This window comes from Schistocerca piceifrons, chromosome 5 (genome assembly GCF_021461385.2).
Source record: "Schistocerca piceifrons isolate TAMUIC-IGC-003096 chromosome 5, iqSchPice1.1, whole genome shotgun sequence".
NCBI classification, from domain to species: domain Eukaryota; kingdom Metazoa; phylum Arthropoda; class Insecta; order Orthoptera; family Acrididae; genus Schistocerca; species Schistocerca piceifrons.
In genome coordinates this window covers 514892455-514909337 of record NC_060142.1, presented here as the reverse complement: position 1 = coordinate 514909337, position 16883 = coordinate 514892455, and positions in this window count along the sequence as shown.

The window sequence follows — 16883 nt, the reverse complement described above, 5'->3', positions numbered from 1 at the left end:
AACGTTGCCTGCCATCATGTGTAATGCCAACAAAGAAGTATAGATGAGGTCGTATTTTTCCTAGTTAGGGTATCGTTACCTTACTGCGCTTAAGGAAACGATAAATGCGGAAGGGTATGATCATACTTTACAGCATTGTGTATGGCGTACAGTACAGGAAAATTTTGGAGGCGGTGACGGATTGTATCAGCATGACAATGCACGCTGTCATAAAGCAGCACCCTCGAGGTAATGGTTTCTGGGCAGTAATATTCCTGAAATAGACTGCCCAATGCCCCGACCTGAACCCAGTGGAAAACCTTTTGGATGAGTTAGAATAATGATCTGCAATTCCTCCACAGACATTCAGACACCTCACTGAAAGTGTCCAGAGTTCCAGACATCATAAATACAAAATATGGATACACCCCACATTAGTGTCCACAAATAGTTTTCGGATGCTTTAGTCAGACAGTGTACGTTAACAGTAGTTATGCACAAAAACATCACCAAAGTGCACCAGTTTCCACATTATGACTTCCAGACATGTTCGTCAAGGTAACCTCTGTCGTAAGTTCCTTAAAATATCATTTGAAAATAAACTTCATACTAGATATCTTTAATAGGTGGCAAGTATTGCTCTTGTGCTCTTGACAATGTTCGTTATAATCGCTTTAGCATCTAACCACTATTGTTAGGAGCATAATCCTCTGCAACGTGTTTCGGGAGCCAAGCTCCCATCATCTGGCTGTCTGTGTTGACCCTGTATAGACGTGCTCTGAAAAGGCACACAAAATCAAAAAATAAAACAAAGTTACTCGTACTTGAAGTCCTCGTCTTATATTAAAAGACGGCGATACCAGTAAGAAGAGAACTTCATGTCCGAATACCTTTATTTGGTTTTCTTTTTGACTTTGTGTGCTTTTTACTTTCACGTTTACATAGGGCTGCCAAAGGCCTTGCCGCTGTGGTAACACCAGTTCCTGTAAGATCACCGAGGTTAAGGACTTTCGGGCTTGGCTAGCATTTGGATGAGTATCCGTCGGATCTCCCGTAACCTGTTGGCACGTGGAATGCACTCAGCCCTCGTGGGGGCAATATTAAGAAGCTTTTGACTATGAAGTAGCGGATCCGGTCACGGAAACTGACAACGGGCGAGAGAGTCGCATGCTGACCACATGCTCCACCATATCCGCATCAAGCGACGCCTGTTGTTTGAGGATGACACGGCGGTCGGTCGGCACAACTGTGCCTCCGAGTCCTGCACGGACGGAGTGATGTACGGTTAACACAGATTTCCCGACTTCCAGAATGCGTCGCTGAGGATTATGTTCCTTACATTTGCGATTATCTTAACAATTGTTACAGCCTGTCCTTAAATTGGACAATATTAGATTGCGATATCAATAAAGAACAACGTAAACGATACTGCAGTCAAAACAATGAAGTGAAGAATAGCAGAGCACAGCCCACCATTATCCGTACGAGTAATACGGCTGCGGTAGCTAAATTGGTGTGATTTCTTGCTTAATTTATTCACACGATAATCTTTTAAAATACATTGTTGAGTTATCCGTGAAAGACCATAATAGCATTATCATTTTTCTGAACAATATCGGAAATAGTTACTGATATTCTGTCATTTAAATTAATCCTGACTCGCACAAAAAAGAAAATAAAAACGAAAAACAACAATTACATGTTATCGTCCACGGTCGTAGACTGAAAATATTTTTTGGTAATTTGTGGTAAGGTCTTATGAGACCTAACTACTGAGGTCATCGGTTCCTAAGTTTACACACTAATTAATATAACTTAAACTAACTTACGCTAAAGACAGAACACACACGCCCATGCCCGATGGAGGACTCGAACCTCCGAGGGGTAAGCCGCATGGACCGTGCAAAAGGGCCCTAGACCGCGCGGCTACCCCGCGCGGCTCTTAGTTTGATACTGACTACTATATCAGCATTAGTGCCGATATGGAAGTAGCGATTAGAGCAGACACAGATACCAATTTCGATCTCTCATTGGTTGATGATATGCCAAGTGTTCTTTAAACGGCTTACCGTCCGTCACTCTGTTATTCTGGTCCAGTTATTTTTTTTATGGTTCGCTTCGGAGGCTTTGCTCAATCGTTAGGTGGCAGAACAGATAGCAAATATAGTAGCAGATCAGATGTTCAGTTCAGATGCATTTCTCCCAGGAAATCAATTTTGTCGAAATTTCTGCCGTGCTGTACCTCTTCGTTGCGCAATTTCCTTGAGAGCACTCCTTGTGAGGTTTACATATTCACTGTTTACAACATTTAGCAACAGATTATGAGGTGGTTTTTATGTGTATTGTATACAGACAGTCATGGAACAGCTTCTCAAACATGTGTTATGTGTAAAATAAATATCTGTAGTTCTTTCCCGTAATACGTACAAGGCGTAGACGATGGCTGTTCACAACGTAGCACTATGTTGTAAGTGAAGTCGGTAAGAACAATTTGATGTAGGATATAAGATATGATTCGTATAGCCACCTAAACTACAGAGTATTCGCGCGGCGGCGAGATGCTGAATGTTCTATCTCCCTCTTAACGGCTTTCGTTAACACTAGAAAGTTTAACTTTGCCGTGAGGGTAGTGAAAGGAAAAGATTTTCACAAATAAAATTTCCAATTCCATCTAATCTTAATCTTTGAAAGTACAGTCGTCTCGCGGTAAGGAGGTCAGAAAAAACGATTTAATTGTTGATTTTACGCTTTTAGAATTCAGAAAAGTGTGAGGTCAAATTTCATAAAACGTCGAGTTAACAATTTTTAAGTGCACGACTGAGCCGTTGGCTTAAGGGCGACAGGATGTACCAAAATCTCGCAGGGCGCACATAAGCTGTGGCTTAGGAGGCCAATTTGACGCCGTTCACTGCTTGACAGATCACAAGTGTCTCATATTAAATTCTTCTTCTGCACTTACACCATTGCGGCACGTTGTAAAACGTGCGCTATATCAAATTGTTCCTCTCAATTTATAGCACTGTGGTATGTTGTAGTATGTTGTAAGCAGTTAACATTTACACCTGGTGTTGTCAAAGAGCAACATCTGCGCTGAAACTTCGTGGCAGATAAAAGCTGAGTGCCGGACTAAGAATCTAACCTGGGACCTTAGCCTATTGCGAGCAAGTAGTCCATCACTTGAGGTACCCAAGCCTGACTCATGATCCGTCCTCATACTTTACTCCCGCCACTAAGGAATCTCCTACCTTTCAAACTTCACAGAAGCACTTGGATAGCTCAGTTGATAGAGCACTTTTCAGCGAAAAGTAGGTCCCAATTTAAAGTCCTGGTCCAGCACATAGTTTTTCATCGTCCAGGAAGTTTAGTATCAGCGCACTCTCATGGTAGAGTGAAAATTAATTCTGGAAATCACCTAGGCTGTTGCTGTGCATTAATGTTGTTTTGACACTCTTCATGAGTCCACTTTGTGTTTTGGTGCTCTTCTGTCCTCTGGGTGATTCGATGCATGCCGCCACCACTTCCTCACCCGCCCTTAATCTAACAGTAGTACTTAGAACAAACATCCTTAATTATTTATCTGCTGTAATCCAATCTCGGTCTTTCCCTAAAGTTTTTGCGCTCTGTAGTTCCCTCTAGTACCATGGAGGTCGTTCCTTGATGTCTTAATACACGTCTTATCATTCTGTTTCGTGTCAGTGTTTTCCGTATATTTCTTCCCTCGAAGGTTCTGCGGGTAACCCACATTTCTTGACAGTGCAACTACTTTGCAGCATCCTACTGTAACATCGCGTCTCAGACGCTTCGATTCCCGTCATTTTCAGCTTTTCTCACAGTCTATGATTCACATCCACACAATGCTGAAATCTATTCGCACATCCCTAGAAACTGCTCATTCAATTTAAGGCCGTTATTTGAAACCAGCACATTTCTTGTGGTCAAGAATACCCTCTTTCTTGTGCTAATCTGCTTTTTATGTCACCCTTGCTTCGTCTGTTACGCGTTATTTTGCTTCACTTCGTCTATTAGTGGTCATATTTTTCGCTAAACTTAGTTCTGCAGCTCCTCATTACTTTCATCTTTCTTCGGTATACTATTAATCCATAATGTGTGCTTATTAGACCGTCCGTTCCATTGAAAAGGTCGTTTAATACTTCCTCATTTTCACTGACGATAGTAGTTTCATCAGCGAATCACCTTCATTCTTATTCTTAATTCCAATCCTGACCACACCTTTTATTTTCGTCATTCCTTTTTCGATTTAGACTGAACAGTAATGGAGTAAGGCTCAGCGCTTCTATAGTTCTTGTTCCATGTTGGATCTTAGAAATATTGCACGAGGGGACTTCAATGAGTATGTTAAACCAAGTAATTTTTCATGAATGCTTCACCAAATTTCAAAGTGACACAAACAATTAACACTAATTTCAGTACTGTTATCAAATCTGTACAAATAACGGTTGGAACGTTCAACCGATCGTGCAGTTTGTCGACGATATAAATCCGTTCCATGTCACACAAATATTCGAGAACCGCTGTGTGGCAGTCCTCATCTTTGGAAAACGTGCGATTGCTGTGAGTGAGATCATCAATTACCTCACATTGTCGTTTGTCCTGGCCTCCTTCCCTATCAGTGTCACCGCGTCTGTATGGCGTTGGTCTATCTGAAGGCTCGGAACGGCATCGCATTTGGCCCAGATACCGCCAGAATTTCATTATGAGTCTATGTGCAATTTAAACGTTTATCCCACTAGAATTGTACTGTCCCGAGTACTTCAGCTTTGGAATTCGTTTCCAGCTGACGCGCTACTTCATGCACACACTGTGATGTCCCTTTATCCGTACCACAGCAGAGCTGTTATATCACCTCTCTCTATTCTTCGGTATTAAAATGTTTTGATTTTAAAGTGAGACATGGTCGGGGTTGTCGGGAAAAACGTAAAGGGTATACCTGCCGTCGCTTGTATTCTGCAAGGTCGTAGATGCGGCTTAGATATACGACGACGATAATCAAAATTGCCACACGGGCACGAACATTAGTAAAAATGGGTACAGCTTTGCTTGTAATGATTTAATTACGTTATCCAAACTCGCCGCTAACTCAAAGATAATCAGAAACAGTGCGAAATTATTACTTTTATTGCTCTTTAAATTAACTGTTGCGAAGAGAAAGGCGATACAACAAACTACGTAGCGTAACGATTTGCACTCATGATAAGTAATTTCACTGATGTCACACAGACTTCATTTTGGGTTACGCATTTCCTTGACTGAAATAAATTTAATTGCAAACTCAAAAATATCGTAAAGCAAACGAAGCCTTGTTGCCTACTGCAGTTGAAACTATCCGTGCAATTCCGTAAAAATTTTGATAAAATGAACTTTAAGCGGTTCTGGCGCTTCAGTCTGGCACCGCACGACCGCTACGCTCGCAGGCTCGAATCCTCCCTCGGGCATGGATGTGTCCTTAGATTAGCTAGGTTTAAGTAGGTCTAAGTTGTAGGGGACTGATGACGTCAGATGCTAAGTCCCATAGTGCTCAGAGCCATTTGAACCGTTTGAACAAAAATAAACTTTGCAAATATTGATGCTTGAAAATTATTATCAATATTCAAAGTATTTGTTAAGTTGAGGATATAGCCTAATATTTAATATTTTAATTAATTTCCAATTAATGGCCGCCTGTGCGCCTTTACGACAAAAGAAAGCTAGATGGGCAGTCTTCTACACAACTCACTTTCAATACTTATTTTTCAGTTAAATGTTTCCACAGGGAGGGAGAGGTTTTAAATAAGAACAGTAGAAATTCACTTTTTACAATTTATCGTAACAGAAAATACGTACCTACATGACCGTGCGTCACTACAGCTAGGCGACTTAATCCTTCAACAGCAGACACAAAAGTAGTATTTCATCTTTGAACCAAGTCTTTTTTAACCTTAACGAGATAAGATTTCCACTGCTACAAATAATATCTTTACTTTGTACAGCTACCCTTTGATATTAAAATACATATCTTATTAACATTTTTAACATAAAAATATCATATGAACAGTTGTATGTTTATAGTTAGCTATCATATTAGCTATGGTCTTTATCGACAGAAATACACTCGGTTTTGTACTTTCTTTATACTTCACATTTACACGTCTGGCATAGGTTTAGTTTAATATTTATAGGGCTTTCCAGGAAACGTCACCCTAAAAAAAATGGTTCAAATGGCTCTGAGCACTATGGGACTTAACTTCTGAGGTCATCAGTACCCTAGAACTTAGAACAACTTAAACCTAACTAACCTAAGGACATCACACACATCCATGCCCGAGGCAGGATTCGAACCTGCGACCGTAGCGGTCACGCGGCTCCAGACTCACGCGCCTAGAACCGCACGGCCACACCGGCCGGCGTAACCGTCACCTGCTTCATACTCAGGAGCCATACTCTCTTCTGGTAAGCATCGCTCTTGTTGGACATGTGTAACTTACTTTTTGAAGTTCCCTCGTATTTTTTTCTCGAGTAATTGAAGATATATCACGTACAAAGCATTTCAACTGTCGAGTCAAATATAAGATCTTCTCGGCGTCACGATTCTCGTATGACACTCTCTGCTTCTACACTACTGGCCATTAAAATTGCTACGCCAAGAAGAAATGCATGTGATAAACGGTTATTCATTGGACAAATATACTAGAACTGAAATGTGATTACATTTTCACGCAATTTGGGTGCATAGATGCTGAGATATCAGTACCCAGAACAACCACCTCTGGCCGTAATAACGGCCTTGATACGTCTGGGCATTGAGTCAAACAGAGCTTGGATGGCGTGTACAGGTACAGTTGCCCATGCAGCTTCAACACGATACCACAGTTCATCAAGAGTAGTGACTGGAGTATTGTGACGAGCCAGTTGCTCGGCCACCATTGACCAGACGTTTTCAGTTGGTGAGAGATCGGGAGAATGTGCTGGCCAGGGCAGCAGTCGAACATTTTCTGTATCCAGAAAGGCCCGTACGGGACCTGAAACATGCGATCGTGCATTATCCTGCTGAAATGTAGGATTTCGGAGGGATCGAATGAAGGGTAGAGCCACGGGTCGTAACACATCTGAAATGTAACGTCCACTGCTCAAAGTGCCGTCAATGCGAACAAGAGGTGACCGAGACGTGTAACCAATGGCACCACATACCATCACGCCGGGTGATACGCCAGTATGGTCATGACGAATACACGCTTCCAATGTGCTTTAACCGCGATGTCGCCAAACACGAATGCGACCATCGTGATACTGTAAACAGAACGAGGATTCATCCGAAAAAACGACGTTTTGCCATTCGTGCACACAGGTTCGTTGTTGAGTACACCATCGCAGGCGCTCCTGTCTGTGATGCAGCGTCAAGGGTAACCGCAGCCATGGTCTCCGAGCTGAGAGTCCATGGTGCTTCAAACGTCGTCGAACTGTTCACGCAGATGGTTGTTCTCTTGCAAACGTCCCCATCTGTTGACTCAGGGATCGAGACGTGGCTGCACGATCCGTTACAGCCATGCGGATAAGATGCCTGCCATCTCGACTGCTAGCGATAACGAGACCGGTGGGATCCAGCACGGCGTTCCGTATTACTCTCCTGAACCCACCGGTTGCATTTTCTGCTAAGAGTCATTGGATCTCGACCAACGCGAGCAGCAATGTCGCGATACGATAAACCGCAATCGCGATAGGCTACAATCCGACCTTTATGAAAGTCGGAAACGTGATGGTACGCATTTGTCCTCGTTACACAAGGCATGACAACAACGTTTCATCAGGCAACGCTGGTCAACTGCTGTTTGTGTATGAGAAATCGGTTGGAAACTTTCCTCATATCAGCACGTTGTAGGTGTCGCCACCGGCGCCAACCTTGTGTGAATGCTCTGAAAAGCTAATTATTTGCATTCACAGCATCTTCGTCCTGTCGGTTAAATTTCGCGTCTGTAGCACGTCATCTTCGTGCTGTAGCAATTTTAATGGCCGGCAGTGTATATTCCCTGATGAGTTAATGTATCAACTGACAACATATGTCCAGATTGTGAGCAGGATGGAGCAAGATACTTCCGAGGCTACACAGATCGGAGTCTCTCTATTTGGGTTTCACTTGTTAGAGGAACAGCAGCGCAGGTTTAACCGACAGCACAACCATCCACCACATGATGTATTCCACCGAGCCAACTTGCTTCCAGTTTTTAGACACGGTCAGCGCGTTAGCGCGGCCAGAGCTTTGTTTCGTCGGGAGACACGGCGAATGCTAGAGGAGAGGGTGATGTATAGTGATGAGGCAGGGTCGAGTGCGGGCACGACGGCACTCGACTGCGCAGCGTGTAGTACGCACAGGCTAGACGCCGCGGCGTTCCCGCACGTCGGCTGACACGAGGCGGTGGCGGTAGCGTCCATCACTCAGCTCTGCTGTCCGCGACCCCACCGGCTGTGTCTCGCCCGGCTGACATCGCAGGGATAGAGCAGTAAAGGCTAACGAGCCACCTGCGCCTTCTGCGGCAGGTCGCTTACAGCGGCGGTGTCAGTGCCTTCGAGAAACACTCCGCATCCAGGTGAGTAATGTGCGCGTCTTTTCTCACAATAATTCTTCTCCATTTCCTGTATGTCTTACGCGGTCGAATCTCATTGATGTGTTCACCGCCCATGTTCGACGTCGACGTGCAATAACCAATCACAGACAGCAGTTAGCAGCACTAGCAGTCTCAGGGTCTGAGGTTGGTTTGCAGCAGAGTGCCGTTCCTCTCTAGTCTGTCTTCCTCTTCATTTCCACGTATGTGTTACATCCAACGTCATTCATGATCTGTTACATGAATGGTGTCACTGATCGCCCCCTCCGACTCCTTCCCTCAATAACTACTTCTTTTATTGTTCCAATGACGTTGTTGTGTCGTAGGAAGTTCAAAATGTTCAAATGTGTGTGAAATGTTATGGGACGTAACTCCTAAGGTCATCAGTCCCTTGCAGCGAAATGCAGGAAGATCTGCAGCGGATAGGCACTTGGTGCAGGGAGTGGCAACTGACCCTTAACATAGACAAATGTAATGTATTCCGAATACATAGAAAGAAGGATCCTTTATTGTATGATTATATGATAGTGGAACAAACATTGGTAGCAGTTACTTCTGTAAAATATCTGGGAGTATGCGTGCGAAACTGTTTGAAGTGGAATGATCATATAAAATTAATTGTTGGTAAGGCGGGTGCCAGGTTGAGATACATTGGGAGTGTCCCTAGGAAATGTCCATCAACAAAGGAGGTGGCTTACAAAACGCTCGTTCGACCTACCTATACTTGAGTATTGCTCATGAGTGTGGGATCCGTACCAGATCGGGTTGACGAAGGAGATAGAGAAGATCCAAAGAAGAGCGGCGCGTTTCGTCACAGGGTTATTTGGTAAGCGTGATCGCGTTACGGAGATGTTTAGCAAACTCAAGTGGCAGACACTGCTAGAGAGGCGCTCTGCATCGCGGTGTAGCTTGCTGTCCAGGTTTCGAGAGGGTGCGTTTCTGGATGAGGTATCGAATATATTGCTTCCCCCTACTTATAACTCCCGAGGAGATCACGAATGTAAAATTAGAGAGATTCGAGAGCGCACGGAGGCTTTCCGGCAGTCGTTCTTCCCGCGAAACATACGCGACTGGAACAGAAAAGGGAGGTAATGACAGTGGCACGTAAAGTGCCCTCCGCCACACACCGTTGGGTGGCTTGCGGAGTATAAATGTCGATGTAGATGTAGAACCTAAATTATCCTAAGGACAAACACACACCCATGCCCGAGGGAGGACTCGAACCTCCGCCGGGACCAGCCGCACAGTCCATGACTGCAGCGCCATAGACCGCGGCCTCGTAGGAAGTGCTCTACAAGTTTGTCTCTTCTTGCTTGGATGTGCCTCCACAGAGATGTGGTTTCCTGTACTCTTCTAAGCACCTCTTCGTTTGTTACTTTGTCTCTCCAGCTGATCTTCATAATCATTCTACAGCACCACACCTCCAGGGCCTCTAGCCGTCTTCTCTTCCAATTGCCCAAGCTTCACATCCGTATAGGGCCACACTCCAAGCGAAACCTTTCATGATTCGTTACCTTATTTTCAGACTGATGTTCTTGCTGGTGAGTAAGTTCCTTCTCCGATTACATGCAATTTTTTGCCTGTTGTATTCTGCTCGCAATTTCTTTCCAGCCTCTACCATCCAAAATGGCACTGAGCACTATGGGACTTAACATCTGAGGTCATCAGTCCCCTAGAACTTAGAACTACTTAAACCTAACTAACCTAAGAACATCACACACATCCATGCCCGATGCAGGATTCGAACCTGCGACCGTAGCGGTCGTGCGGTTCCAGACTGAAGCGCCTAGAACCGCTCGGCCACAACGTCCGGCGCTTCCACCATCCCTTGTGATTTTGCTTCCAAGGTAAGTATATTCTTCCATCACTTCCAGCTCCTCTCTTCCAATTCTCATTCTCAGAGGTTAATATTCTGCTCCTGTACTGCATACCATCACATTAGTCTTTTTCTTGTTTATTCTCATTCCATACTGATTGCATAGAAATTTTTCCATTGTCTCCGTGACTATAGCAAGATCATCTGGATATCATCATCTCGGGTTATATGAAACATATTTGTCTGGGGGTGGAGGGGGGAGGGGGGGGGGGAGTGCAGTCCTTACCGTAATATGCGGCAACAGAGCGATATGTGTGAAATCCGAAGGGGTACGATCATAGGATTTCGGGCCAAGGGTGGAAGTATATCTGAAACGGCGAAATCTGTAAGCCGTTCGCTTTGCGCCGTGGTTAAAGTGAGTCGTGCATGGCAAAATGACGCTGTCCAAAACAGACACCGAGGTAACTATTGTGTACCGCGGGATATATATGACAGGGGTGAATAACGGCTGTGGACATGTGTGCTGGCGAACAGATGTGCAACTGACCGCCTGGATGAAACAAGGAGCTACCAAACGTACCTTCGCAATGACCACCGTTGAACGAACGTTGCTGCCTGCGGGCCTCCGCAGCAGATGCCTGCTACACGTACCAATGCTGAATGCTGCTCGTCGATGACGCAGGCTGCCATTTGCACGCCATTACCGAAACTGGATGTCCACTGACAGGCGACAGGTGTCTTTTTCAGATCAATCACGTTTTATGCTCAATCGGAGAGATCGCCGTTGGCGTGAAACCTACACTACTGGCCATTAAAACTGTTATACCACGAAGATGACGTGCTACAGACGCGAAATTTAACCGAGAGGAAGAAGATGCTGTGATATGCAAAAGATTAGCTTTTCAATTTACACAAGGTTGGCCCCGGTGGCGACATCTACAATGTGCTGACATGAGGAAAGTTTCCAACCGATTTCTCATACACAAACAGCAGTTGACCGTCGTTGCCTGGTGAAACGTTGTTGGGATGCCTCGTGTAAGGAGGAGAAATGCGTACCATCACGTTTCCATCTTTGATAAAGGTCGGATTGTAGCCTATCGCGATTGCAGTTTATCGTATCGCGACATTGCTGCTCGCGTTGGTCGAGATCCAATGACTGTAAGCAGAATATGGAATCGGTGGGTTCAGGGGGGTAATACGGAACGCCGTACTGGAACCCAACGGCCTCGTATCACTGTCAGTCGAGAGGACAGGCATCTTATCCGCATGGCTGTAACGGATCGTGCAGCCACGTCTCGATCCCTGAGTCAACAGATGGGGACGTTTCCAAGACAACAACCATCTGCACGAAGAGTTCGACGGCGTTTGTAGCAGCATGGACTATCAGCTCGGAGACCGTGGCTGCGGTTACCCTTGACGCTGCATCACAGACAGGAGCGCCTGCGATGGTGTACTCAACGACGAACCTGCGTGCACAAATGGCAAAAAGTCATTTTTTCGGATGAATCCAGGTTCTGTTTACAGCATTATGATGGTCGCATCCTTGGATTTAAACAATGTCGAGGAACTGTGGCACCACTTCGATCAGGCTGCTCGCACCATGGATCTTCAGCCGAGAAACCCAGTGCAGCTGGTCAGCGGAACTGGAGTCGGCATGGCTGTACATCCCTTCTGCAACCTCATTGATTCTCTTCCTGCATATCTTGCAACGGTCTGCGCTACAAAACGTAGTTGTTCAAGCTTTTGACAGGTGGTCACATGAACGTGACTGGACAGTGTATAGCCGCGAGAAGTGGCCCCGCGGTTTGAGGCGCCACGTCACGAAGCTGGCCGCCACTCCCGCCGGAGGTTCGAGTCCTCCCTCGAGAATGGATGTGTGTGTTGTGGTTAGCGTAAGTTACTGAAAGTAGTGTGTAAGTCTAGTGACCGAGGGCCTCAGCAGTTTGGTCCCATAGGAATTCACACACATTTGAACATTTGATTTTGGACAGTGTATAAGCATAAGAAATGTAGCTTGTTCTCTATATATATTATTTTCAGTCATTTAACGCATAAGCACTTAACTACAGTATAACTATCGGTTTAGATAGTTGCTGCGCGGTGTGGGACCCTTACCAGGTGGGATTGACGGAGGACATCAAAAGGGTGCAAAAAAGGGCAGCTCGTTTTGTATTATCACGTAATAGGGGAGAGAGTGTGGCAGATATGATACCCGAGTTGGGATGGAAGTCATTAAAGCAAAGACGTTTTTCGTCGCGACGAGATCTATTTACGAAATTTCAGTCACCAACTTTCTCTTCCGAATGCGAAAATATTTTGTTGAGCCCAACCTACATAGGTAAGAATGATCATCAAAATAAAATAAGAGAAATCAGAGCTCGAACAGAAAGGTTTAAGTGTTCGTTTTTCCCGTGCGCTGTTCGGGAGTGGAATGGTAGGGATATAGTATGATTGTGGTTCGATGAACCCTCTGCCAAGCACTTAAATGTGAATATCAGAGTAATCATGTGGATGTAGATGTTAGCCATCTTCAGGCCTCTTACAGTAAACGGGAAAGAAAAGCCAGAGTTAACAACTGCATCATAACTAATGTGATAAACTTCAGTTCAGTTTACGTCTAGCGCCTAGGTATGATGTGCAAACATACTAACTACCCGCTACTCAATACAAAATACACCCACTCGGTCCAAAAAGTTTGCAGACTGGATTAATAAAAAAAGTTAAAGTGGCGATTTTAAAGCTACCCCAAGCCCCCTCCCCCTTCCCGCCACTTGACTTCACTACGTTGTTCAACTCGCGCTTCACATTTGCGTGAATGTCGGTTATGTCGCACAAGGATTGACCTTCCATATGAATTGTGCACTTCATCGTTTTGTAGTAAGATCGTATCGATAACTCCAAGACTCGCCACCTGCCATGATATTTTCCGGAAAAGAACTGTCCGCGTGTTTCATTTCGGTAATGCAGCGGCAGGCGTCTGTGAGTCATTGTTTTTGGTTCAAATTGAAAAGTGGTTCAAATGGCTCTGAGCACTATGGGACTTAACATCTGAGGTCATCAGTGCCCTAGAACGTAGAACTACTTAAACCTAACTAACCTAAGGACATCGCACACATCCATACCCGAGGCAGGATTCGAATCTGCGACCATAGTGGTCGCGCGGTTCCATACTGAAGCCCCTAGAACCGCTCGGCCACCTCGGCCGGCCGTTGTTTTTGCTGGGGAGTCAGAGTGTGAAGGGAAAAACTTCTCTCTTCTTTCAAAACATTCTGGGTAGTGGTTTGAGATGTTTCTGCCTTATGATTTGTGACACAACAACGGTGACACACTAGGGCCGTACGTCCGTCCACAAGTTAACACTGCCTGCTCGCGACTCAGTGATCGAATGCACGTATTTTGTTTACGGCTGTTAATTTAATTTCTCACAGTAGTTACTGAGGTGACGCCGCTTATACGTCAGGAATAAAATCAGTCTCGCAAAGTATTGGAAGAAAATGTTTCCTGTCGTAAGTTTTGCTGTACATCAAGTACACATCACCATTTAAAAGTGCTCGAGATCTATGTAATTGAAGACAAGCGTGGAACAACAGGCTAACCCTCAAATGTAAAAGCTTAGAGATAAGTGTTGTCATCAGTTGCTGGGTACGGGAACTATCAAAATTGACATTGGTCTCACCCCTAAGTGGTATTGAGGGGTGAAGCCATTGTCAATTTTGATAGTTCCCGTACCCAGCAGCAGATGGTAACACTTAAGTTTGTACATTTGAGGGTTAGCTCGTTTTTCCGTGCATTTCTTCAATTGTGCAATGATAAAATACATGACGCACTTCATAATATATGATATACCAAATAAGTAACTTTAAAATAAGTAACTGTTTAAGAAACACGTGACTTTTGATTAAAATTAATATGATTATGCATTTTAGTTTTACAGCTATAAAAATTACAAAAATGAGAGTAAAATAATACCAAAGAAAATGGTATGCACCGTTACTTCATCTTACTGAACTGAAGGAAACACTAGCATGGAACGCATCCATCACTGCTCCACTAAACATTTACCGAGCGAGGTGGTGCAATGGTTAACACACTGGACTCGAATTCGGGAGGGCAACGGTTGAAACCCGCATCCGGCCATACAGATTTATGTTTTCCGTGGTTTTCCTAAATCGCTTAAGACAAATTCCAGGATGGTTCCTTCGAAAGGGTACGTCCGCTTTCCTTCTGCATCCTTCCCGAACCCGAGCTTGTGCTCCGTCTCTAATGACCTCGGTCTCGATGGGACGTTAAACACTAACCTCCTCCTCCTAAACATTATCTGTATTACTAACCGACTAACCTGGATTATGGTCCCACTTGCAGGTTGCTTTTTAATGGATTGGAGGGGCAACAAAAATTTGATTTTAAGCATTTCATATAATTACTGACCGAACTTAAAATTTAATACGGTTTCATAATTTACTCATTAACAGGCATAATCATACCTACGATGCCGAGCGGGGTGGCGCAGTGGTTAGCACACTGGACTCGCATTCGAGAGGACGACGGTTCAGACACGTCTCCTGCATCCTGCTTTAGGTTTTCCGTGATTTCCCTAAATCGCTTTAGGCAAATGCCGGGAAGGTTTCTTTGAAAGGGCACGGCCGACTTCCCAGCCTTCGCTAACCCGATGAGACTGATGACCTCGCTGTTTCGCCTACTCCACCAAATCAACCCAATCCCAAACGCCTTCTAAACTTTCCCTAGCTTGTGCGATTAACCCCAAATGTTTAACACTTTAACTCTTATGTATAATAATCAGACTTTAAGCTGTTTTATAGATAGTAGACCAATTCTTTAAAGAATCGGGGGCTTGCTGGTTTAGCTATATTTTTGATACTGTAATCATAATAAAATGCACATACAACCATTGACTCAAAATAATTTTAAGGCAGATGCCACCACGATCACGAGCCGTCACTGTCACAGTATGTCAGCGTTTGAGAAAGAAAGCGTTTTTCAAAAAGTTTACCCAAAATCTCTGTAGTGCATCTTTCACAAGAATTAATATAGAAATATGTGACTTGATTTAACTTCCTCATGAAAAATAAAAGGTTGCTCTGGCACTATTTGTAAGTCTCTGATTCATGTGGCTGCTGTAGGGGTCGTCCAAGTCCATACTAGTACTTTGCCAAATTAGCGTCGATTCAGGAAAGCGGCAACTCAGCTACAAAAGCCGTTTCGCATTTTTCTTTTCAACAGGAACAATTCAGTTACAACAGTGAGTAGAGACTTCCACCGAGAGTCCAGCAATGCGCCTCTTACAGGTCAAAGTGTTCGTCAATGGCACTAGCAGTTTCAAGATACTGGTTATTTAGGTACAGGAAAATCCTTATGTCGTCCCCCTGCACTAACTGAAGCCGTAGAGCGTGCCATCAGAGAGTTAGCCATTTCTCATGTGTGTTCCTCGAGTGTTTTGCGGCAAAGTTCGTTTTTCAAACAACACAAAGCTGCTACACCCTCTTCTTGACGCTGACAAAAATGTGTATAATTTTGTGAATTCATTCTGGACTGATAGGTGGAAGATAATTTCGCGCAGTTATCAGGATATCTTCCACGTATGTGAGAAGGTGAGCCACTAAAACGTAATGGTATGGAGAACACAGCAGTTACATACCATAGTCGACTACAAGAGTAAATCTCCAATCTTTCACGTTTGCACCATTACCGAGAAATGATCTATGGCTTGCTTTTTTTTTTTAAGGGAGAGGCGGTTATAGGAACCTCCTACTTGGACATGTTGGGGATCTGAATTTTTCCATGCCGAAATTTTCACTTTTAAAGAGGAAAGAGCATAAGGGCACAGCTCCAGCATTTAAGAGCATCTGTTAACAATGAGCTGCCGCCGGCCGCAGTGGCCGAGCGGTTCTAGGCGCTTCAGTCTGGAACCGCGTGACCGCTACGGCCGCAGGTTCGAATCCTGCCTTGGGCATGGGTGTGTGTGATGTCCTCAGGTTAGTTAGGTTTAAGTAGTTCTAAGTTCTAGGGGACTGATGACCTCAGAAGTTAAGTCCCATAGTGCTCAGAGCCATTTGAACCATTGTTGAATGAGCTGCGTCAGCCACGGATCGCTCATAAGAAACGTATAGATCTTGCAGTTCTCCAGTGGTCTGCAAGGTCGCCTTATCTCACGGTATATGATTTATGTAAAACTACTCCTCCAGGGACTAGGAAATTAATGCGACGCTGCATAGACGCAGCAGTCAGAGACAGATCCCAAATATATGGGTGAGTCTGACTATCATATTGACATTTGTTGTACTTTCAGTAGAGGGCACATGTAACGTAAGTCTGAGGCAAGATATACATTTTCAAAAGCGAATGGTTCTTTTGGAAACAAAGAAAAAAACCTTCGTAGTCCGAAGACATAGCCTTATCAGCTCTGATGAATCCGTTTTTGAAATACCATGAACAACAAGATGTATGTGCCGGTAACATATTATGTGACACGTGTT